This window comes from Gracilinanus agilis, chromosome 5 (assembly GCF_016433145.1).
Source record: "Gracilinanus agilis isolate LMUSP501 chromosome 5, AgileGrace, whole genome shotgun sequence".
Taxonomy (NCBI): Eukaryota; Metazoa; Chordata; class Mammalia; order Didelphimorphia; family Didelphidae; genus Gracilinanus; species Gracilinanus agilis.
The window spans coordinates 312,275,424-312,288,605 of NC_058134.1; the positions used below are offsets into that span (position 1 = coordinate 312,275,424).

At 50.1% G+C, this 13,182-nt stretch overlaps 2 protein-coding genes across 2 annotated transcripts in view; both read left to right on the forward strand.

Moving 5' to 3' along the window:
• Positions 1 to 13,182, forward strand: part of DENND5B (DENN domain containing 5B) — a 221,548-nt gene that overhangs the window by 155,478 nt on the left and 52,888 nt on the right. The window lies entirely within an intron of this gene.
• SINHCAF (SIN3-HDAC complex associated factor) overlaps positions 12,365 to 13,182 on the forward strand; it is a 112,146-nt gene continuing 111,328 nt past the window's right edge. Inside the window, exon 1 of the mRNA XM_044678552.1 lies at positions 12,365 to 12,431. The gene's annotated coding sequence lies outside the window, so the exon portion shown is untranslated. The remainder of the gene's footprint in view (positions 12,432 to 13,182) is intronic.

Here is a 13,182-nt window from a genome sequence, read left to right on the forward strand (position 1 = left end):
GGTACCAAGTTGAGAGGGTGTGCTTGAGACACTGTCCACCAGATCCCAAACTTCTCCTCTTCCCTTGGTTCTGCACTGTAGATCTTGTCCTCTTTGCTAGATGCCACCAACACACAGGATCCCAGGGAAAATCAGGGTGCAGGCGGTGTCCTTTACTCTGTGATCTCCCAGGGCGAACCACAGTTTGTGCTAACCCCTAATGGAGTCCCTCTCAGAGCACAAGTCACTTCTTCCTGCTCCTTCGTTCCATCTTGGAATTCCCAGCTCCAGCTCCTTCCTGCTAGATACACCTTCATTCTTTTTTTTTTTTTTTAGTTTTTTTTTTTTAATTTATTTTTTTATTTTAAACCCTTAACTTCTGTGTATTGACTTATAGGTGGAAGAGTGGTAAGGGTGGGCAATGGGGGTCAAGTGACTTGCCCAGGGTCACACAGCTGGGAAGTGTCTGAGGCTGGGTTTGAACCTAGAACCTCCTGTCTCTAGGCCTGACTCTCACTCCACTGAGCTACCCAGCTGCCCCCTACACCTTCATTCTTAATTGCTAACTGATCTAATCTTCCTCACAACACCTCAGACACTCACCAGCCATGGGACCCAGGACAAGTCACGGGGAATGGCCAACCATCCCAGTATTTTTGCCAAGAAAACCTCGTGGGCTGTGTGGTCCACAGGGTCACAGAGTAGAAGAATCCAACACGACTGGACAGCAACATCGACAACAAGTATAACTTTTAGAGCGTTAGCTAGAACAATAACTTCCCACATAGCTGATGTCGTGCTAAGCATTTTACCCCGATTTCCCCCATCGTATTCTTTCCCAATTACGTGTAGAAACAATTCATACCCTTTGTTTTCTGACAGTTTGTGATCCAAATTCTCTTCCTCTCTCTCTCCTTTCCCACCCCTTACTCGAGAGGGAACATGATATCAGTTATGCTTGTACAGTCAAGCCATCTGGATTTCTAGGTTGGTCTGTCTTGGACGATTATTTTGTCCTCAGATCCTCCCAACAACCCTTGTGCCTACTCTTGTTAGGCCTATTTGAAATGTATTCAGATTCAAATATAAGCAAGCTGGCCCCAGCCTTCCAGGAGCTTCCATTCTAATAGGGGAATTGAGAAATAAGAGCGGGAAGGGGGAAAGACTAGAGGCCTTCCAGGCAGAGACCCATTGGGGAAACAGATGTGGGGAAGGCAGGGAATGACCAAAGGGCAGAGTTCAAGGTTCTGGTGGGGTGGAAATTGTTGGCCATGTGGGGAGACGACTGGGGAAGGGCTGAGGAAGCCTGAGCCCACACAAGATAACTAAATGAACCAAAATTTTAAAATTGCAGTAAAATCATTAGATATAAAAGACATAAACTAGATCACGTAGATAGAAAAAATATACATGTATATATAATAATATATATTTTATTTTACTATATTATATGTTATATACATTTTGTAGCATAGTATATTGTTTATTTTTATGTTTTTATTTATTATTTATGTTATATATTTATTTTCCATATTAATATTATGATTTATATTAATATAATATATAACCAAACCATCCATTTTTCTTTTTTATCATGAACAAAAGCCATTTGGAAGATATAGAAAAATAAATTGAATGGCAATTAATTTCAAAATTATAAACTATCTGGGGCTCTACCAAAACACACACACTCTTTACAGGAATAAAGAACTGGAGACAAATTAAATGCTCATGATTAGGTTGTGTCAATAGATTTAGTACCACAGCTTTCAAACTACCAAAGGCCTGAGTACTTTATGGAAACAGAAAAATAACCCTAACATTCATCTTTAGAAACAAAAAGATAACAATTCACAAGAGAATCCCAAGAGAAATCCTCCCTACCTGGGGTGGGGGAGTAAGCCGGCCCTGGGTTTAAGAGCACCAGGTCTCAGAATCCACCCTAAAACGCGGAAGGGTTCAGAAATAGAAAAGGCGATCCGTTCAATGTTCAATGGATGAGACTGCCAAGGACCAGAAGGAAAGGAACACGTTAGCCGAGTGTATAACCCAGAAATGAGGTCTCACTATCTAGCAGAAGCTGCTGGCAAAGTTAGAAAACAGAGGCATCGATGAGGTTTAGGCTGGATGCCAACATGGGCTCTGGGTGGACATGAGGCCTACACAGGAGAGGGTGTACCCCACGCAAATAAGAGTAGCAGCAAAGGAGTCCAAAGTGCGGCAGAGACCAGGGTCATCCTTCTGATGGCAGAAAAATGCAAAGTTTCTCCAGGAAGAAAACGAAGGCACTTAGAACCAGAAGGGCAACCGCTAACTTGGGGGAAGAGCTCTCAGCAGCCGAGTGATCCCCAAACCTCTGAGGAATTGATACAAACCCAAGGTGTCCCCCGAATCTTCCTGATGTTTCAAGCTATTGAAGCTGCTAGCACTCTAAGCCACGAGGGCCTAAAATGGCACCATGGCTCTTGGGAACACCCTGGTGTAACGGTAAGGTCTGGCTCTCCCATTCAGAGTAACCTGCTGAGGCTGGACAAGTCCAGTCAGCAGTGTGGTACAGAGAGGGGGGCATAACAGTTTTGCAGGCTTTGCAGAATTCATTCTGTCAGTTAAGGAGTTTAGAATCTTGGGAAAAGTTCAGTTGGTCTTGGGACTCATGGAGAGAACCAGGGTCCATCTGAGCTCCTTCTTTAGATTGAAACCTGGCCTATATTTTGCAGCTTTTCTTTTGAGATTTGTTAATTTAGCTAATTCCTTTGAATCTTCCTACCATACCCTATTCCCACCTTCATTCTCCCTGCCTGAATTCCTGTGAGGGTTTGAAAGGAGGGTAGTTCGGAGTGTTAGTTTAAACTTGATCTTTTAAATAATCAAATAGGGCTTACCCTTGCAACAAATTATATATTGAATCTTTGTATCCAACTTTCCTAACCCATTGATTACAAACCCATCTGAGAGCTGAGTTAAGGCAGGTCCTTTCTCAGTCTCACGTTCCTGCTTCCCTTCCCCCACCTGAAGTTTCTCTAAGCAGCTATTAGGGCTTCCTTGTATCCTCTACCCTGCCAATCTATCCTAGAAGACAATGAACCTCGTTTGTATTTAATCAAGACCTTCTGGTTACTTCATTAGTAGATTAATAAGAGAGGGAGGAAGAGAGAGAGAGGAATAACATACTCTCTGGAGTTTGAGGGAAGCTGAGGGTATCCATTTTTTTAAATATGTGTATTTTTATTTTATTTTTTTTAACCCTTAACTTCTGTCTTGGAGTCAATACTGTGTATTGGCTCCAAGGCAGAAGAGTGGTAAGGGCAGGCAATGGGGGGGGGTCAAGTGACTTGCCCAGGGTCACACAGCCAGGAAGTGTCTGAGGTCAGATTTGAACCTAGGACCTCCTGTCTCTAGGCCTGGCTCTCAATCCACTGAGCTACCCAGCTGCCCCCTGAGGGTATCCATTTTGAAGGAAGTGTAACTTCAATATTTCCTTCCAGTCCCTTCCTGTGAAACTGACTAAAGCCTCCAGTCAGTTTCAAGCCGTTCTTGGCTGGCTCTAACCTTGCTCGTAAAAGTGTCTTTTTACTAGAAGGGCTCAGTCTATTTCCCTTCAGTGTTTGTCTCTAACTGGGTCCCAGTCTGTGTTTCCCTGCTGCTATTGCCTGCCTTAGATTAACTCATCCTCTCCCTTGCAACCCTTGTTACCTCAGTGTTATACTCCCTAAATCAGACATTCCCTTATTTCTCCTACTACCTCAACTACCAACCTTCATCATTGTACCTTCTTCATTCACTATATTGCCTTAGGGATTCACAAATCCTTATCCACAGTGCCTATCCTTTATTCCAACCAGCTACTACCTATAGCCTAGTCCCTTGATTACCTCCAGCCTTGGGTCCCTTGCCTTGCCTTACTCCCTATTCCTATCAGCTATTACCCCTAGCTTCAGTCCCATATTACATCCTGAAAATCCCCTTATTACATCGGCCCGTGCTCAGGTGAGGACACGGAAAGGCACACAGCAGCCAGGGACCCATCCAGCCTTGGACATGGCTCTCACCGCCACAGGGGATGAGGAGAGCATGGGAGAGGGCCTCCTGCCCCCTCTGCAACAAGTCCAAGGGACAGACAACATTGTACAAAGGGAGAAGACTCAAAAACAGAAATAGATCTCCTTGGCTGCCGGGAGAGGCTCTTCCAACAGTATTGAGTCTCCCCGATGCATATTCTGCAATCAGCTTTGACGTCGTCCCAACCAAGGATGAGTCTCTGCATTCGCTTAGGGTAGCATGTCCATGTGGCCCCACTCTCTTAGGGCCAAGCCTGCTGGGCTCCCTTCATAATTGTAGGACATTAATCCCAGGATGGTTGAGAGGTTTGTGGGGCATGTCTTTCCCCTGCCTTGGTCTCAAAACCCTCTTGGATATGTTCCCCAAATACTAGCCCCTCGATTCCATTTAAGTCACTTAACAGCAGCTGACTTTTACCAAAGGGTATTTCCTTCAAATATATAGGCAGAATGAATGTGCCAGCAGTTCCCTAATACATCAAGGGCATCATTTCCTTAGAGCCCAATCTCTGGTTGGGAGGAAAGGAGATGAGGTTCAAATTTAGCTTGGCTCTGATAAAAAAATGTAATTCATTTCCTCATTAGCACTGGTCTCACCAAATTCCTAGCCAAAGGTGGCACTGCTGCCAGAGAAATCTTTCTCCTGGACCGGGGTCCTGGATGGCCCTCCCAAAGGCTGCTTCTTGATCTTTGGGGCATTGACACTATTCTTGCCACAAAATCCAGCCTGGATTCTGACTTCTGGATTCCTGTCATTCTTATACTCCTGACCAAGGCCAGACACCCCACTTCCTGTACCTAGAATAGAAAAGAATAAACCAAAAAGCCAAGGAGGCCCCATTCTCAGGGCCATCTGGCTTTAGTGGGAGGAAAAGAGATCTCGTGTCACTTCCCTTTACGGCATAACATCTCACCGGATGCCATCATCCAGAGTGTAGCTGAAGGTGATCAAAGGACGGCAAAGAGAAAGCGGCCAAAGCCGACAGTCCCTTCTGAGCAGTCAGTCACTTGCTGATGTCCCTCCAAGTCCTCACAATCATTCTACATGGGGCACATTCACATCTTCACTATGGAGAAATGCCATTTGTGTAAGCCTCTCAGGCTTGTCTGGTGTCAAACTCCATCCCATCAGCCTGGGCCAGGGAAGGAGCCTCTCCCCTCTTCGTCCCATTCCCCGACCTACAGTTCATCAGGTTCAGCACTAGGAGGGTCTGTTGCCACCCAGGCGCTTAGGCTCTCATTTTCTCAAATGTCTACTCTCTGGCTTGGGACGAGGCCCCCCCAGGAAAAGAGAATAGGAAAAGAGGCAGTCATCACACAATATGAACCAGTTAGGACACATTCATTCTTACCCCAAAGCAATGACGACCAGACCAGAGAATTGTGGCGGGGCCCAAGAGAACAAGGAACACTGCAGGGTACGGAGCGGGGAGAAATGGTTAGGCCTAGGACATAAAAGGCTAGTGGCACTTTGCATCGGATTCGAGTACCCTCCTGGTGAAAGCCTGCTGGCCAAGCGGCCAGACTGGGCCAGCCCTTTCTTCCGGTGCTCATTGTCTCTAAGGAAGATGCTTCCTCTGCCCTGAGCCACCTTGGCTCCTGTGTCCTTCACTGCCAGGGGACACTTCTGCAGCCATGGACTTCTAGACCCCTGCAGACATACAAGGGTTCCTGCTTTGGGAAGAGAAACAGAAAAAAGGGGCAGATTCATTATGTAGTCAGGAAATGGCATGGACCCAGGTGGAGAAAGGACCCTTCTCTCTGGACAAAGCCCAGCAGTGATAGGAAAATTCAAAGGAAGGTGGGCTTTGAAGGGAAAGAGACTAGTTCAGTTCTGGACATGGTGGGTTTAAGCTGTCTATACCAAGTTAAAGGTGTCCAAGGCAGATCGAACTGAGAGAATGGAGGGCAGCAGAGAGGCTGGAGGACAGGGACAAGCAAACCTGAGAATCATCAACACAGAGATAACTAAATCCATGGAAACTGATGAGATTGCCAAAGACCTCCAAGAAGTGTGAAGGGAGAAAAGAAGCCGGGGCTATATCTGCATCCTTTAAAGCTTCAGAGAGGTCCAGAAAGGTGAGGATTGAAAAAAAAGGCCATTATGTTTGGCAATTAGGAATTGTTTTTCAGTTGTATCTGACTCTTCATGGCCCCACTTGGGGTTTTCTTGGCAGAAATACTAGAGAGGTTCGCCATGTCCCTCTTCAACTCATTGAGAACTTAGGCAAACAGAGTTAAGTGACTTTTCCAGGGACACACAGCTAGTTAAGTGTAGGAGGTCAGATCTGAACTCAGGAAAATAAGTTTTCCTGACTCCAGGCCCAGTATTCTATCCACTGTGCCACCTGGAAGAGAACAGATAGAAAATAAACACACATAAATCATCAGTAAGAAATCGAAAGAGAAATCCCATTTAAAATAACTGTGGACAGTATAAAAAACCTGGGAGTCCATCTGCCCAGACAAACCCAGGAATGATGTGAACACAAGCACAAAACACTTTTCATACAAATAAAGCCAGATCTAAACAATTGGAAAAACGTTAATTGCTCATGGATGGGCCAAACCAATGTAATAATAAAAATGAAAATCCTACCTAAATCAGTTTTACCTATCCAGTGCCATACCAAGCAAATGACCCAAAGATTATTTCATAGAGCTAGAGAAAATAATAATGCAATTTATCTGGAAGAACAAAAGGCCAAGAATATCAAGGGAATTAATGAGAAAAACATGAAGGAAGGTGGCCTAGCTCTACCAGATCTCAAACTGTATTATGAGGCAGGAATCAGCAAAACAATCTGGTACTAAGAAACAGTTGTAGATCACTGGAATAGAGTAGGCATTCATTGCACAGTAATAAATGACCGTACTAACCTGGCATTTGACAACCCCCCAGGGCCTGCTTTTGGAAGAAGAACTCCCTACTTGACAAAACTGTTGGAAAACTGGAAAACAGTATGGCAGAAAGTAGGTGCAGACCAACAATGGCATGTCATACATAAATCAAGGTAAAGTCAAAATAGATACATGATTTAGAAATAGAGGAGGATCAGGGCAGCTCGGTAGCTCAGTGGATTGAGAGCCAGGCCTAGAGATGGGAGGTCCTGGGTTCAAATCCAGCCTCAGACACTTCCCAGCTGTGTGACCCTGGGCAAGTCACTTGACCCCCATTGCCTACTCTTACCATTCTTCTGTCTTGGAGCCAATACACAGTATTGACTCCAAGATGGAAAGTAAGGGTTAAAAAAAAAAAAAGAAATAGAGGAGGATACCATAAATAGATTAGAGAAGCACAAAATAATTTACCTATCAGTGTCAGATTTATGGACCAGGGAAGAATTTATGACCAAACAAGACATGGGGAACATTACAAGATACAAAATAGGTAACTTTGACTAATGAAATTAAAAAGGTTTTGCACAAGCGAAACCAATGCAACCCGGTCTCACATTGCATGTCTATTTAATTTTAAAAAGAAAGCTCATTTTAATAAGAGCAGTTGGCATTCTGTTTAGTTGACTTTGGTCAGTGCTGAGCTTTGGGTATAGATGGCAAAGACCTGATGTGCGACGTTGTCCTCAATTCCTTTATACTTTCCTCTGGGAATTTTAGCAACATTTCCATGTCACAAAACATTCTCTTTACTCCCATGAAAAAATGTTCCAAGTCACTACTGATGAGAAAAACGCAAATTAGAGCAGCTCTGAGGTAACACCTCCCACTATTAGATTGGCTAATATGACCAAAAAAGGAAAATGACAAATGGTGCAGGGGAGGTGGGGAAATTGGGACACTACTGGTAGAGCTGTGAACTGATACCACCATGGTGGAGAACAATTTGGAAGCAGGCCCAAAGGACCAAGAAACTGTGCTTCCCCTTTCATTCAGCAATAGCACTACTAAGTCAGTATGCCCAAAAGAGATCAAAGAAAGTGGAGAAGGACTTATATGAAAATATTTATCGCAGCTCCTCTTATGGTGGCAAAGAATCAGAACCTGAAGGGATGTCCATCAGTTGGAGAACAGCTGAATGAGTTATGGCACATAGTAGTAATGGAATGCTATTGTGCTATAAGAAATGATGAGCAAAGGGATGTTAGAAAAAGCTGCAAGGACTTATATGAAATGATGCCAAAAGACGTGAACAGAAACAGGAGAACACTGGACACAGTAACATCAATACTGTACAGTGATCAATTGTGAATGACTTAACTATCATCCATGACAACTCCAAGAGATTTATGACAAAAAAAGACTATCCACCGGAATTAAAGTATTTTTCACTTTATTTCCTTCCTGGGTTTTTTTTCCCCTCATATAAGCGATTACATCTTTTTTCTCCTAATAATGAACTCAGAAATATTTATGTATTGCGTGATAGCACATGTATAAGCTAGGTCACATTACCTGCCATCCGGGGAGGAGGGGGCAGGAAGGGAGAGAGAGAACACGGATGGCAAAATGTCAGAAAACAATGATTAAAAATTGCATGTAACTGGGGGAAAATACGATTTAAAAAATAAAAGGAAGTGGCATAGTAGAGGGAATGAATGAATGAAAATGCGACCAGTGGTGGAAAGGATGGCCGGTGGCCATGTTATCAGGAGAGAGCCGGGTCTCAGTGAGAGGCAGAAGATGGAAGGGCAGCAAAAGAAAAGCCTTAAGAAGAAAGCAAGCTCATTCCTTGTGGAACAGGAGAGAGTGCCACTCTGGAAAGGGTGGGTAGCTTTTAGACACAGGGAGGTGGTGTTTGTATTGAGGGACGATGAGAATAAGGCAGTGGGCAGTAGAGGATGGAGCCCAGAGTCTGAATAACGATGGCCCAAGGTTCAGAATCTCTGGAGAGGGGAGGCCATGACAAGTTATTCATCATTCCGGAGGGGCAGCTAGGTAGGTCAGTGGATAGAATGCCAGGCCTGGAATCCAGAGGACCTGGGTTCAAATCTACTTGCCTAACCCTTACTGCTCTCCTGCCTTGGAGCCAAGGAGCAGTACTGATTCTAAGAAGGAGGGAAAAGGTTTAAAAACAAAAGAGTCAGCCTGAGCCAGGCACTCAACAACAGCAGGAGAGATTTCAGGGGCTGGAAGTGAAGGGGGAGCGGCCTCAAATCATGGGGATAAGCTGGGCAGAGGCCTGTGTAGGGAACCACAAGGAGGCCATTCTGATTGGGGTGTCTGGGATAAGCTCAGGTCGGAGACCGGCTCGCTGCTCCAGAAGATGAGGTCAGGCTCGTTTCTCACTGGAGGAAGAGAAAAACTTGATCAGACAGAATTAAAATGGATCCAAAAGAGTTGTTCCTGGGGAAAACGTTGTTTGGGGCCAAAGAACACGGAGTATGATGGCCACGGAGAATCTTTCAAGACAATAAATAATAGCCCTGCCCTCAGTCACCCAAGGGTGGGAAGAGAGCTTGCTCCAAGCAGGAAGCAGCCCTTCCCTACCTCCTGCCAAAGGAGCATCATCGGGCCGCCCCGTGCAGTTGCTGTTCCCACTCAAAGTCCAGCAGTCATGAGCAGGTTTCCGAGACCAAAAAAGCCCTTCATGCGTGGATGTCGGAGGGACGCTGGCAGCCCTGGCAGCCCCTCCAAATGGAAGATAAGGGTAAGAAGTTCCAGAGACTAGAACTGGCTTAGCCAAAGTCCCAAAGGCTTACCCAGGCGGGAAGCATTTACAGTAGGAGCTCCTCACAAGACAAGGGAGGCCCCGGCATTTGGTCCAAGTTTCTGGGAAGTGGATCACCTCAGAAGGCTCCTTCCACTTTTAAATCCTGCCATAAGGCTCGTTTCCTTCTCCTCAGGATCACTTTTCAGGTTTCACCCAATTCCCACCTTAGCTAATAGCAATGATAAAAAATCATTAAAGCGGATGTGTCGGAGCCCAGAGTGGAAAAGGGTGCGGCAGAAGACTTTTTAGAGGGCCTCACGAAAAGCTCAAAGGAGGCCAGAGGGTGAAGTGGGCCCCAGGCAGGAAGATTCATCTTCCCAAGCTCACCTGTGTGACCTTGGGCAAGTCACTTTACCCAGTTTGCCTCAGTTTCCTGCTCTATGAAATGAGCTGGAGAAGGAAATGCAAAGCAGTTAAGAAGACTGCAAAAGAGAGTGGGAAGAACTGGATAAGAGGGAAGAACAAAGGAACCCAAAGCAGGAAGTGTACCACAATTGTCTCCATTTCACAAAATTTCCAATAGCCCAGGGGTGTGCCATACCCTCCGGAGGGAGGGGCACAAATGTGGGGAGCAAGGACAGGAGGCCCAGGAAGAATCAGAATCCCAGAACTTTAGAGCTGGGCCAGAGTTCTACACCTGAAAAGGAAGGGTAAGGCTGGGATTCCACCCCCTTGGCAGCCCTGCACATGAAAAGGCTCAGAGAATGCTGGGGAGCCAGGAGTCCCCGGTCCCCTCCCGGCTGGGTTGGGAATCTCTTGGGAAGGCTGGGAGGGATTGGTAGGCGGAATGCCAGCACCGTGGAGCCGTTCGTGGGGAAGCGTGGCCCACTCGGTTATTGGAAATGTTCCTGCGCCGGTTTCTTAGGTGCCTTCCCTTCCAATCGTGTCCTCGGTTTACCTGAGAAGTTAAACTGGCCCGGACTTGAGCTGCCGAGCGAGCCCAGAGGTCCAAATGGCCCTGGAGCAAGCACAGCTTTCCTCGGGCCTCCCTGGGCTGGGACCCCACGTGGCAGCAGCGGCTAAACGAGGGGCCGCCAGACCTCGTTGTCTGCGAGCCTCCTCCAGCCTCCTCCAGCCTCCCACCCTGGGCCACGGCCGCGGCGTCGGGAGGGCTAATGGGATTTTCCCGTCGGTCAGTTGGCCCATGTTGATTTGTCGCGGGAAGAAGTGGCAGGAGCTCCCCTGAGAGGACCCAAAGCCTGGCCTGACGAATGAGAACACCTCGGGTGGGCCAAGTTCGCTTTCCCCGGGTCAGCTGACCGGTGAGCTGAGGAGGCTTTCTCCACATTTCCACCATCCTTTTACCGGACGCTTTTAAACGGAGGCCTTCCTGGCCGGGCCGGCTCTGGAGTGGGATGTGGGGGCCTGCAGACCAGGGGGTTCCCAGGCTTCCTCAGTGACCCGGGGGCCATCTTTAACGTCTCGGGGACCTCCCGGAATTCTGGCGTATCCGGGAGCCCTTAGAAGGATCTCGGGTGGGAATTATGTTTTCAAATCCCCCAACGGAATAATAATTAACGATGCTCCTTCTCCCCCCCTCCCCCTGCTCCTTTTTATGCAAATGAGCTCGCTGAGCCTAGCCCAAAGCATCCTCCTACTCCTTCGGCGGTAGTTTTGTCCTCCTGGGGGAGGGGCTTTAAGTTCCGGTCCTGTTGCTGCTCCCCCAGCGCTCGTGCCCCATTCCTGTCTCGGGGAGTCCCCGTGGAGCTGCACGTCCCCCCTGCTCTCGTGGGCCCCAGGGCCGCCTCTCCTAAGGGGTTCCGTGAGATGGTTTCTCTTCGCCCGCCACCATAAATGTGGGAGCCCCCCCCCCCCGGGCTTCCCTGTGTCCTTCCGCAGCCCGCAGAGCCGGCTGAGGCTGTGGGTACTGGGGCGCAGGCCGTGGGGACACCCGCTGGAGCTCAGGCGAGGGCGTCTAGGTGGGCTGGATGGTTTAGTTTTCAGGGCCGCCCCCCCCCGCCCACTTTTCACTTTTCTAGGCTTCTTCAGACGGGCCCCGGGGTCAGTGGAAGGGCGCATTTGCGGGCTTCCGGGGTGGCTTCCTCGGGTCCTGGGGGGGGCTGCGCTGGCGCCCCAGAACTCAGTGCGGACAGAACGGGCCAGAGCGAGTGACGGGAGGAGCGGGTTGGCCTCGGAGGCCTCAGGGGGCCCTCTGGAGGGTAGCCCAGGTCAGCGCCCCCTAGAGAGCAGAGGGGAGCAGAGGGGAGCAGAGGGGCGCGCGCGGCCCCGACATCCTGCATGGCCAAGCCTCCAGGGCTCGGAGCACGAGGCCGCGCGCGGCGGCAGGGAGGAGCTCCCCTCGGAGCTCCGCCCCTTCCCTGTGGGGGCGTTTGTTTACGTGACGTGTCGGTCGTAGTAAGCTGCGCCCGCCCCCTCCTCCGCTGGGTCCTGCCCGCCATGTTTCCCGCGCGCCGCGGCTCCCCTTAAAAGGACAATAGAGGCTCCGGGGGCGCGCGGGACTGCTCGGCACACACCCCCCCCCACCCCTTGCCGCTGTGTGCGCAGGAGCCCGCATGCAAATGAGCTCGATTCACGAGAATCTGGTCCCGGGAACGGCGCGTGCGCAGAGAGCGACCGAGATCTACCCCTTCCCTGCCCGAGGGAGCGCCTGCTGATTGCGGGAGAGAGTGTATCTCCGGACCCGAGGAGCGAGCCCGGGGAGACGGGGGTCGGCGGGGCTTGCAGGGCGCCCTGGGACTGAGGCTGGACAGGCACGCGCGGAGGTGAGTGAGTACCCCGACTCGGGCGAGAGCGGCTTCCCCGGGCTCGCGGTCCGCGTCCTTTCTTCCCCGGGGCGCCCGGCCCCTGCCCTCTGTGCTGGAAGTTTGGTGTCGGGGGCGGCTCCGCGGGCACTCGGACCCCACGTGCGGGGGGCGCCCGGGCGCTGCGGGCTTTTGTTGGGAGGCTGCGGGAGGAGGAGGAGCGAGGGGCCGCCAGAGTTTGCAGACTCCTACAAGGTGACAATGACTTGCCCCGCCGCGGCGGAGGCTTCCCCGAGCGGCCCGCGGGCCCCCTGGGGCGCGTCTGGGAGGGTCCCACACTCCTCCGGGAGTTGTGGCGATGCGGGGTCCGGAGCACGTGTCTCGGGGGGTGGGTGCGCTGCTGCGGGCCCCCTGCGCCGGCCGGGAGGGGAGTGAGCAGCAGTTAGGGAGCACGCGCTCTTCGCCCAACTCCGGGGAGCCCCGCCGGCACGCGCGGCCGCTCCGTGGGAGCCCCGAAGCTCGCTCACTTGTGGCTTCTCCTGCAGCGTGGAGTGGCCCCGCGGGGCGCGACACGTGCTCCCGCTGCACGGGGCTCAGAGTTTGGTTGGGGGGCTGCCTGGCGCCGGCGCCAGCCCTGGCAGTAACTCGGTGGGGGTGGGGGGCATGGCGGCTCGCCAGTTTAAAAAGCCCGGTGGAAGTCTGGGCTGCCAGCCGAGTGCTGGGGAACTTGGGGCCCGCCTGGGGCCCAGGGGCAGATGGCGTCCCGAGGCGC